General features: G+C 43.0%; 1 protein-coding gene across 8 annotated transcripts in view; it reads right to left on the minus strand.

Annotated features, from left to right (window-relative positions):
- RALY (RALY heterogeneous nuclear ribonucleoprotein) overlaps positions 1–12234 on the minus strand; it is an 87742-nt gene that overhangs the window by 48376 nt on the left and 27132 nt on the right. For 7 of the 8 annotated variants that reach the window (XM_049649960.1, XM_049649958.1, XM_049649961.1 and 4 more), the window contains exon 2: positions 90–154. The exons of the other annotated variant lie outside the window; for it this stretch is intronic. The gene's annotated coding sequence lies outside the window, so the exon portion shown is untranslated. The remainder of the gene's footprint in view (positions 1–89; positions 155–12234) is intronic. 8 annotated transcript variants of the gene reach the window in all.

Consider the following 12234-nt stretch of genomic DNA (forward strand, 5'->3'; position numbering starts at 1 on the left):
ACCTGTACTAAAGGTAAAAATAAGCCCCAAACTAGTTACCCTGTATCTTGGCCCAAGCTTGCCCAGGGTTGCCAAAGACCCTCACTCACCAGCCTTCAATTTCCTCTTTTGGGTTACAGGGTCAGCACCAGCTGCCTTTGGGAATAGGGCTCACCTAAAAAAGAGAGAAGTCAGTCAGGGTCCTGCTCAGAATAGGGATGAACTTAGGTCAGTGCAGGCATTCCAAGATCCTGCTCTCACACGTCTTATATCTTTGCAAAAGATAGGTTGATAATACATTATTTTAGGTCATGCTAGGTGCTATAAGGAAAAATAAACCAGAGTAAGGGAGGAAAAAATGACAAGGAGTGAGAATAGTCAGGGAAACCTCCAAAGGGTGACCACCAGAAAGAGAACTGAATGGGGGCACCTGGGTGGCTCAGTAGGTTAAGTGTCTGACTTTAGCTCAGGTCATGATCCCACAGTTTGTGAGTTCGAGCCCCACATCACGCTCTGTGCTGACAGCTCAGAGCCTGAAGCCTGCTTCGGATTCTGTGTGTCCCTCTCTCTCTGCCCCTCCCCCGCTCATGCTCTCTCAGAATTTAAAAAAAAAAAAAAAAAAAAAAGCCTGAATGAAGTGAGGGAGTAAGATCTGCAAAGGTCTGAGGGAAGACTGTTTCAGAGAGGAAGAATACCAAGTGCAAAGACCCTGCAGCAATAATAGGCAAGAATAAGCTTGTTATGCTTAAAGGAACAAGAAAGTCAATATAGCTAGAATGTGGTGAGGGAAAGAATGAGATATTAAGTATATATGGAGAAATTAATTATGATCCCTATTTTATATATGAGAAAACTGTGGCTCAGAGGTTAAATGACTTGCCCAAGGTCAAAGTAAATCAGTGGCAGAACTGGGAATGGAGGGGTGCCTGGCTGGTTCAGTCGGTAGAGCATGCAACTCTTGATCTCAGGGTTGTAAATTCAAGCCCTACATTGGGAGTATAGAGATTACGTAAAAATAAAATCTTTAAAAATACATAAATAAATGTGAGCACCTGGGTGGCTCAGTCAGTTAAGCACCCAACTCTTGATTTCAGGTCAGGTCATGATCTCACAGTTCAGTTCATGAGATCAAGCCCCATGTCAGGCTCTGCACTGTCTGTGCAGAGCCTTCTTGGGATTTTTTCTCTTTCCCTCTCTTTCTGCCCCTCCCCAACTTATGCTCCCAATAAGTAAGTAAGTAAGTAAGTAAGTAAATAAATAAATAAATAAATAGTAAATAAAAATAAATAAAATCTTAAAAAAAAAAAAAGAAAAAAAAGAACTGGAAATGAATTCAGGTCATCTGGACAACTCCCTGCCTCTTGGGCCAGGTTCCTCCAGGCTTAGATAACCTGGATCCCAGCTGGGACAAACTTTCAAGCACTCTTACAACTGGCTTCAGGCCTCTACTCATCCCTTCCTCTGTTGGGTGGGAAGAAAGAGTATATTTACCTGGAATGTGGAACAGAGGGGATTCTAGGGTTGTGGAGAACAGTAGCACATGTCAAGCACTGTTGTAAAGATTAATACAAATAAAGGATTTTCAACAATCTCAGAAGATTGCTGTTATTTCCCCATTTTACTTCTGGGGAAACTGAGGCACAGAGAAGTAAATTTGCCCAAGTTACACAGGTAACAGAAGGGGCAGTGAGCTGAGGAGCAATGAGGTGGTTCAGTCGGTTAAGTGTCTGACTCTTGATTTTAGCTCAGGACATGATCTCACAGTCTGTGGGTTTGAGCCCCACATCAGGTTCCGCACTGACAGTACACAGACTGCTTGGGACTCTCTCTCTGCCCCTCCTCCACTCATGCTCTCTTTCAAAATAAATAAATACACTTTAAAAAAAAGAAGAAGAAGAAGAAGAAGAAGAGAGAAGAAGGAAGAAAGAAGAAGAGGGAAGAGGAGGAGGAGGAAGAAGAGGAGGAGGGGGAGGAGGAGGGGGAGGAGGAGGAAGAGGAGGAAGAGGAGGAGGAAGAGGAGGAGGAAGAGGAGGAGGAAGAGGAGGAGGAGGAAGAAGGTAGAGTTGAGACCTGAACTCAGGAAGTCCAACCTCTAGGGCTTGCCCTGCCCTCTTAACCACATTATACCAACTTCTCAAAAACAGAAGAAAAAGACAGGAAACATACTCATACCCTAGTCCTAGCTGATATGGCTCAGAGCCCTCATTTACACCCAGTGTAATTACACCCAGTGTAATTACCATTACACTGAATGAAATCCTCTCCATTTACTTGCAGTCCAGACTTCTTACGGAATACCAGCTAAATGACTGTCCTTTAGCCAGGTGGTTCCAGACGTTTCTCTAAATCTCTAGCTACTGTGATCACAAAGCTATGATGACAACCACAACAACAGCCATTTAATAGCCACTAACATTTAATGCACACTTTGAAAGAGTAGGTACCAGGCTAAGCATCTTACATGCACTATCTTATTTCAGACAGGGAGAAACAGTTGCTCCAAGACATGAGTGGAGGGATCCCCCGGGGGTTCCAGGCCTGGAAACAAAGCAGGAAATACATGGAACTGAAGGATCTCTGTACGCCCAGGTCAAAGGACAAAGGCAGAGGCACTAGGAGGTAGGCAGTAAGGGGAATAAACTATTAGCACCTCGAATTCAACATGTTGATAAACTGAACTCATCTCCTTGTTCCCAGCCTCTGCAGTTCAGCAAATGATATAACCATTCTCCCAAGTACTGAGACTCCAAATGTTAATGCTCTCCAACCTCTCCTTTCCTTATGCCCCATTCCCTCAATTGCCAAATCCTCATGGTTTTTTTGTTGTCATTCTAAGAGCTCTACATCTAAACTGTTCTTCTTTATTCCCTACTGTGTCAACCTCCTCTTGGTTCAGGATCTATCTCTTGCCTGCAATGCTGGAATATTTCTTAAAAATTATTGACATTACAAGGACTGTTGCAGTAGTGTCTTCCCCAGTCTCTCTTTCACTAATCTCCTACCCCTCCATGCTCTAACTACTGGGCCTACACTGCCAGACTAATGCTCCCAAGGCCACTTTCCTGCTCAAAAAAAAGAAAAAAAGAGGAAAAAATATCATAGCTACCAATCACCTAAACTTTGCTCTCTAGGTATGCCTTCATCTAATTATCTGTCTTACCTCTATTATGGGCTTTCCAGCTCTCATCCTTTTGTCCATGCTGTTATCTCACTCGGAATTTTGTACATATTCATATCCTTCTTAATCTTCAAGGCCTAGCAAATCTATGAAGTTATTCTGAACCCTTTCTCACCACTCTGTCATATTCTCAAATCATCTCTAACTGTGACTAGACCTGACTCTGGTCTCATCATCAGGTAAGGCCTCAAAACCAACTCTTCTGTTCCTTCTTCCTTGTAAAGATTCCTGCTGTTTCCAGAGAACGAAGACCTAGTCAGTTAAGATTTCTGTTCTCATTCCTGCTACTCTTACCTTACTCTGGATCTATCACCTAACAAAGGACCTGGGTTCTAATCTGAGCCTCAGATTTCTACAAAATGGAATACAATCCCCATCCTGATTACCGGACAGGGATTTTGTGAGAATCAATATGGTAACAGAAGGGGAGTGGGAGAAGAGTTAGGATGGAAGACTTTGGGCCAGGTCTTCAATAGCTCTTTTTTTCACTGCAAAACACTCGGAAGTTTATTTATAGAAGCCTTCTTAGCCAATCAATCAAAAAAATACTTCCTGGGCCTGGTTGGTCATGGTCACAGCTCTAAGTTAGGGTTATAGAAGACACAGGGATGGATGAGAACAGTTCTTATCCTCCTTGCATTCCAGGGTGGGACTCTGTGAACTTCCTGTAAAGGACGACTAATAATATTAGGTAGGATCCAACAGTTCAAAGAGTGCTCCATGTGTTATAAAAATGGAGAAAGAAACTAGGCTGACAGGAGATGGCCTTAGAAGTTTCAAAGGAACAAGGACTTAAGCCAGGCATTGATGCAGAATGACAGAAAAACACATGCTACTACTATGCACCAGACACTGAGCTAGGTGTTGTGCAGTTAACCCTCATAATGTGAAGAGGTGATGGCAGGTCCATTTTATACCTAAGGTAACTGAACATGGGCAAGGCTAAGTGTGCCATTCAAGGTCAAACAGCTAGGAAGTAGCAGAGCTGGAATTTGAACCCAGGTCTGCTTTACTTTATTCCAAAGCCTGTATGTTTACTTACTTCATGGTCTGGAATACCAAATAAACTCTAAAGTTCTTCCCACCTTAAAATTCAATGATTTGAATGAGAGAGTAGGAGAGGAGGTTTACTGTTGCTATGTCTTACCCATAAGACTATAATTTTATTGGCAGGTTTAGGGTCTTATTAACTGGAATAGCCCAAGTATCTGAAACAGAGCCTGGCAGGTTATACTTAGAAGACACTGTACATAAGCAAATAAATGAATGAGTAAGCACCTGTTCCATCAACCATTGTTCTGAGGTCTAGAAGTAATGTCCAAAATGTCAAGCTCCAAGTTATGACTTGTAGCCCCAGTATCTATATTACCACCTATCTACTAATCTGTTGTCTGAAGGTACCCTTTCCCCATTCTTGTTTTCAGGAGTTAAAGGAGAGGTGAGGAAAGAAAAGGGAAGCTGACTGGATAGGAGAAAAAGGAGGGAGAAGAAAAGGGTGAAAGGAGGGGGAAGATAAAAAGGAAGGTAATGTCTCAGCCACGACTGAAATGTCCGAGGCCTAGACTTTGGGAAAGGTTTCTTTTCTGGTGCCAAAACCAAGGATTTTTTTTTTTTTTTTAAGAGGAGTAGTAGGAATTCCTCTTTATAAATTTCAAATTGCTTGTCCAAACCCCCTGACAAAATCTACCAGCAGGGGGGGTAAAATTAAATTCCTCAGGGCTCCTGTCCTCAGTTCTTACCACTATCCTGCTCCAGCCCAACCCTCAGCTGGCTTAAGCTAAAACCTGCAGAAGTCAGAAGACATACAGGTCCTGACATTCCTCTGCTCCTTCACAAGGGTTATTCCAGGCTAGTAAGCCCTGGGAATCCAACCTTCCTTATGGATGAGGAGACACTGCAGCCTCTGAATGCTTCCCCACAGCAAACTGTCATGAAAGCTTTGTTGAATCCTAAGAAGAAAGTGATTCTCCCTTTCTGCTGTGTTCCTCAAATATGTATGAAAGAACGAGGGTGAAGATGTGGATGATGGAGGCAGGGTCCCTTCAGAACTCATTTGATCTGGGTCCTAATAAAGCTTAACCTTCTTTAGGTCTGATCTGCAAATTATACACACCACCTCTCCTTACTATATTTTTAGTAGAGAAAGGCAGAAAACATAACAGCTAGTTCCAGCTCTACCTCTAATTCACTGTGTGACCTTGGACAAGTCATTTCACCTTCCTGGACCTTAGTTTCCATGTCTGTAAGAGGGAGACAGCATCTGCTCTTCTGAAGGATCTTCAGAGGGATCAGAAAGATTGGCAAGAACACTTTAACTGTAAATTTACTTGGTTTTATGTAAATGGTAAAGAAGGAATGAGGGGATGGTCTCTTAAGAAAGAGGGCTGTACCACCCTTCAGTTGAAGGGATCTGCTCTGAGCGGAAAAATTAGGAAGAACTGGAGCAAACAGGGTCATTGTCTATACTTCCATCAAATGAGGCACCAACCAAGACTAAGAAAACCTGGGGCACATGGGTGGCTCAGTCGGTTAGGCATCTGACTTCAGCTCAGGTCACGATCTCACAGTTCAAGAGTTTGAGCCCCATGTCAGGCTCCGTGCTGACAACTCAGAGCCTGGAGCCTGCTTCAGATTCTGTGTCTCCCTCTCTCTCTCTGCCCCTCCCCCACTTGCACGGTCTATCTCTCAAAAATGAATAAACATTAAAAATATATATATTAAAAAAAAAAGACTAAGAAAAGCTCATGGACCACATGCATGCAAATCCCCATAAGTCCAAGTAGAGAGAAAATAAGAACCACTAGAAGTCACGTATTACTCAGGAAAAGTAAAAGTAGTAATGATCAATAATGATCAGTGGTGAAGAGCTCAGGCTCTAGAATCAGACACCTGGGTTTGAATCCTAGCTCTGTCTCTTACTAGCTTTGTGACCTTAGGCAAGGTACTGACCTTCTGTGCCTCAGTTTCCTATATTTGTTAAAAATAGTTCCTGCTTCATAAATGTGGTATTAGGGAAATAAGTGAGAGTTTAGGAAAGCCCACAGCTCAGAGCCTGGCAAAAGTGACTCAAGGATAGTTATTATTATTCCACTTAAGTACCACAAAAGGACAAATCAGAAGCAATAAAAAGACCCAGGAGAAAAAAAATGCACATTTGCCATTACCTATTATGTATGTATCATGTCCTATGCCCAAAACCGTAATTATTTTCATTTATTTCCAACAACCTTTTGAGGTTAGTAGAATTATCCCTATCTTAAAGGAGGAAACTGAGCCTCAGAGAAATAACTTGTCTAGTACCACATAGCTAGAAAGCAGAACTTACTGAAACCAAGGTCTGACTCCAAAGACTGTGTTCTTTCTACCCTGTACCTTGCATTTTTCTCCTGCTCAAAAATGAGAACCCCCTCCCCGCCCCCATATAGGTACCAATAGTAAAGTTTTAGGAAATGGACCAAATTCTCCCATTTTATACTTGATGAAGCAACTACTGGTTTCAGATGCCTGGGGAAATGATGGGCAGGGGTGGAATGCAAGTGTACCATCAAGTTCCAGACTTGTAGGACGTGGCTTACCAGGCCTTCCCAAGGAGCTCTCAGCCAGTTGTTATAGTAAGGAAGGAAAGAGGGATGATTTCCAAACTAGATACCACACCCTAAAGGACAAGATGTTCCAGGACTGTATCAAACAGTCAAGAAGCCATGACAGGTCCAGCCTGGGTTGAACTCAAATACCAGATCAAAACACCTAATAAAGAGGCACCTGCCTAGCTCAGTTGGTAGAACATACAACTCTTGATTTCGGGGTTTTAAGTTTGAGCCCCACATTGGGTGTACAGATTACTTAAAATCTTCTGGAGGGGTTGTGGGAGGGGGAATGGGCTAAATGGGTAAGGGGCACTAAGGACTCTACTCCTGAAATCATTGTTGCACTATATGCTAACTAATTTGGATGTAAATTTTAAAAAAGTAAAAATAAAATTAAAAATAAATAAATAAATAAAATCTTAAAGGGGGGGGTCTGGGTGGCTCAGTTGGTTAAGAGGCCAACTTCAGCTCAGATCATGATCTCACAGTTCATAGGTTTGAGCCCCACATTGGGCTCTGTGCTGACAGCTCGGAGCCTGGAGCCTGCTTAGGATTGTGTCTCCCTGTCTCTCTGCCCCTCTCCCACTCACGCTCTGTCTCTCTTACTCTCTCTCAAAAATAAACATAAAAAAAATTTTCTTAATAAAACCTTTAAAAAATGACTAAAACACCTAATACCAGGAGGGAATACAATGCTATGAACACCTTTGCAAGATTCAGCATGTACTATGTCCTAGATGTGCATATCGTCCCTATTTCTGAGAAGCACTTTACAATGGCACAGATGACTATAAGTTAGTCTGAAGAGAAGCAGTCCTTCCCTTGGGTCAGGCCATTATTTTATTTTTTTCTTTTATTTTTTATTTTTTAAAATTTACATCCAAATTAGTTAGCATATAGTGCAACAATGATTTCAGGAGTGGAGTCCTTAGTGCCCCTTACCCATTTAGCCCATCCCCCCTCCCACAACCCCTCCCGTAACCCTCAGTTTGTCCTCCATATTTGAGTCTCTTCTGTTTTGTCCCCCTCCCTGTTTTTATATTATTTTTGTTTCCCTTCACTTATATTCATCTGTTTTGTCTCTTAAAATCCCCATATGAGTGAAGTCATATGATTTTTGTCTTTCTCTAATTTGACTTAGCATAATACCCTCTAGTTCCATCCACGTAGTTGCAAATGGCAAGATACCATTCTTTTTGACTGCCGAGTAATACTCCATTGTGTGTGTGTGTGTGTGTGTGTGTGTCCAACATCTTCTTTATCCATTCAACCATCAATGGACATTTGGGCTCTTTCCATACTTTGGCTATTGTTGATAGTGCTGCTATAAACATGGGGGTGCATGTGTCCCGTCGAAACAGCACACCTGTATCCTGTGGATAAATGCCTAGTAGCGCAATTGCTGGGTTGTAGGGTAGTTCTCTTTTTAGAATTTTGAGGAACCTCCATACTGTTTTCCAGAGTGGCTGCACCAGCTTGCATTCCCACAGGACATTATTTTAAATAAACAATAGAGAGCATGTTCTACAGGAGTACAACTACAGCTGGCAACTAGGGGAGAGGAGCCAGGAAGTGAATTAAGAGAAAATTGGGGGAAGAACTGAGTCCTGGACATAAAACGCTTTTGGGAGAGTGGGGAACCAAGCAAAAGGCCTGGAACAAGAAAAGGGAGTGCTTCAGGGGGCTAAGGAAAGATTGTGATAAAAGAAATCATCTACATTTGTTAAAAAAAAAAAAAGAAAAGAAAAGAAAAATTTTAATAGCATGTTTCTATCAAAACTTTGCTGTTTAGAGAAAAGCAATCTCCAGGGCCTACAGGAAGACTGACTGAAAGGTATTGCTGAAGTGATATTTTTCTCTGGAGAGGGAAAGGAAAATAGAAGCTGGGTTCTCTAGGCCTCTAGGGTAGCAACCAAGGCAAGAATGAGCAGCCCCAGGAAATAATCATAGCATAAGAGCTCCAAGCTCAATCAGGCAGGGCTCACCTGCAGGTGGCCTCAGACCCACTTCTGCTATGATCAGCACTTGAGGGTGCAAAATGCCCATATCCAGAGAGTGTAAGATTGGCCCTTGAACAAATAGCCTTTGTCCCAGGAGCCATGCTTGCCAACCTTATTTGTTAGTTCTGTTCTAGCTGCCCCCTAACCCTCTTGGCCTCAAAACTCTAACTGCCTCAATCCTTGTGAGGCCTGCTTTTCCTAGACTCCTCCCACTCACAAGAATACCTGACCTTGACTCTTGTGACTGACTCTATTGTGTAGCTGCCTGTGCCCAGGCATAATAAACCAACTGGCTGTAGTTTGCCATGGGGGCTAAAAAGATGACTCACAACATAATAAAAATGCAGCCAGGTCACAAAATAGCTCAGTAAAACCCTCCTCTACTCCCCAACAAAGACAGGTTGTCAGGATGCCCAGCATATCACAAAAGGAGGCCCTCAAGGGCAGCTGGTTTCTTATGACAGGTGACATTAGGGCTCTTGAGCCTAATCCATGTCCGTGTATGAGAACAGTATTTGTGCCATAAATAGATGAAACTCAATCCAGGCAGTCTCTAGGCTGCCTGGAGGAATGTCCAGAGAATACAACAGATGTGCAAGACAATCATTCTTGCCTCTGCATTTTCTGAACAGCTAACAGCTCTTCTTCTTCAGCTGGAGCTGTCTCCAGTTTCCCCCTCCTCCTTCCCTAGAAGAACCAACCCCGCAGGAATCATCAAGGGAGGAACAAGTAATTACTGTTTTCTTTTCTCCATGCTAATGAGACAGTTGGATGGTTCCCCTTCCCCCTTCTGAGTTGAAAGGGAGAATCTAAAGGTTTATAATCTGTAACCCACACACCAAAGCTTGGGCCAGATAGTGCTCTGCACCTGAACTGTATACAAAGATGGCTTTCTGTCCCTGATGAGACCAGAGCTGGAAGACACCCCACCATTTTACAAGGGGCAGTAAAACCAGAGTGGCAAGAGGATCTGTCCAGAGTCACAGAAGAAGTCAGTGGCAAGGCTAGATGCCTACTTCCAATCAGGGCACTTCCTCTTCCTACAGTACAGAATGACTTTGGAGGTTCCTCAATGTGGAACCAGGAACTGTAAGTTTCAAGTTCACATACTGATTTTGAATAGGTATTTAAAAAGCAATGTTCTGTAGATATGGACTCAGCCCAAGAATCTCAGTTATGGGTGGAAAGCCAGGATCTGAGAGATAATGCCAATTTTACCCCCAAATTAAAATCACAAGTAGATGGGGGCACCTGGGTGGCTCAGTCAGTTGAGTGTCTGACCGGCTCAGGTCATGATCTCACAGTTCATGGATTCGTGCCCCACATCGGGCTCTGTGCTGACAGCTCAGAGCCTGGAGCCTGCTTCAGATTCTGTGTCTTTCTCTCTCTGCCCTTCCCCTGTTTGCACTCTCTCAAAAATAAATAAACATTAAAAAATAAAAATAAAAAGGTGCATGATCTCATGACTTATGAGTTTGAGCCCCACGTCAGGCTCTGTGTTGACAGCTCAGAGCCTGGAGCCTGCTTCAGATTCTGTGTCTCCCTCTCTCTTTCTACCCTCCCCCGCTTGTGCTCTGTCTCTGTCTCTCTCTCTCTCTCTCAAAAATAAATAAATAAATATTTAAAAATTTTTAAATAAATAAAAAGTAAAATAAATAACAAATCACAAGTAGATGGTCAGGCAAAAAAAAGAATCTGTGCCATTTTAGCTGGTATTCAGTTCAGTTATGTGAAGATTCAAAGTTAGCCTTAAAAATGAACTTCAGATCTGGTGGCTAAAAGAGATGCTAAGGACAGTACACTTAAACCTCAGTCTGCTAGGGGTACCTGGGTGGCTCAGTCAGTTAAGTGCCTGACTCTTGACCTTGGCTCAAGTCATGATCTCATGGTTTATGAGTTCAAAGCCCAAATCAGGCTCTGCACTGATGGTATAGAGCCTGCCTGGGATTCTGTTCTCCTTCTCTCTGCCCCTCCCGACTTGTTCTCTCTCAAAATAAATAAATAAACTTCAAAAAGTTAAAAAAAAAAAAAAAAAAGCCCTCAGTCTGCTAGTCCAATCCCCATATGACACAAATGAAGAAACCAAATCTAGCACTATTGGGAGCTTCAGAGGAGAGGACCCAAGGTGAAGCAGCAGGACTGAAGGATATTACAGCCTAGAGCTAGCCATGGCCTGGTCTCCTGGAAAAGGAGCCAGTATTTGCAAAGGCTGTACTAAGAAGAAAATGGCTTAAGTTTTTAAGCTGTAATAATGTTAGAATCTAATAAGGCTTATTTTTTTAGCCTGAAGGCCAGCTCCTGTCAGCCTCTAAAATCTCTTCCCTTCCCTTTCAGTGTCTATCTTAGCTCTATCATTTCAGGTGGGATTCAGCAACTCCAATCCAGTCCTCAAACTAATTGACTCCAGGCAGGAAATACTTAAATCACTCTGAACAGCAACCTCCATCCCCTACCCACAGGGCCTGGATATCAATGTTTCCTTCCATTCTCCTAGCAGAGATGACTATGGGCTCCCTGTGGTATTCCAGGATACCAGGTCAGCCAGTGCTGACCACCAGACTTCACCTTCTAGAGGTTACAAAATTATGTGCTCTATTTTACAAAAGGGCCCAAGTCCATGTGATAACCCCTGCTCTAGTCACCTGCCTAAAAATTCAGGCCCTTCTAGGACTAAAGCCCAGCTCTGAATCCAAGGCCAAGTCTCCCCATCAGTGCCCATTCTCCAGAGACTGCCTACAAATCTGGACTTGCACTTGAGTTTGCTGCCCTCCCCACCCTTCTGCAAGGAAGGCAGCAAAGTACAGTATAAATAGAATGCAGATCTACCTGGGTTTGAGCCCAGGCTCTGCCACCAAAACAAGGTATCCTTAGACACAGTTACTTTTAACTGCTCTTGCTCTCTTGCTCTCAAGTATCCTCTTAGAGCTTTGATCAATGTTTACTTGTTTATGTCCTCTACCACTCTCCCTTACTTAGAAACAAGGAATATTTGTTTCCCTGCACCCTCAATGAGTGAGTCATGTTTACTGAATGATCCTCTAAAACAGTTTCCACGTCTGTAAAATAGGAATATCACCTATCTCAGAGTTGTGAGGTTTTAAATGGGGGGGGGGGGGGGTCTGCAAATTGCCTGGATCAACACCTTCCTCTACTGTATCATGGATGCCCAGGGCCAAATGTTTGCCTGTACTGAACTAGACTGCCCATCCTAGAAACATCATGCCTTGCTGAACCTCTAGGATCACATGGACCTGACCTCCAGGGCCTGTTCCATGCCAGTAATTAGACTGAGTGACAGTTCCTAGAACCTGCCAGTAAAAACAGCTAGAGATAGGACTACTCTCCTCACAAAGGCTGTGAATTTCAAGCAAATGAGGTGTGGGAATATACTAATATTCTAGATTGAAAGGAGGGAGGGAAAGTAGGAGGTAGGGGAAGGCTGTGTTCTGAAGTTAGGGTCTTAGGGGAAAAAAAAATCTCAAATTCCAAG

The sequence above is a fragment of the Panthera uncia genome (genome assembly GCF_023721935.1).
Source record: "Panthera uncia isolate 11264 chromosome A3 unlocalized genomic scaffold, Puncia_PCG_1.0 HiC_scaffold_11, whole genome shotgun sequence".
NCBI lineage: Eukaryota > Metazoa > Chordata > Mammalia > Carnivora > Felidae > Panthera > Panthera uncia.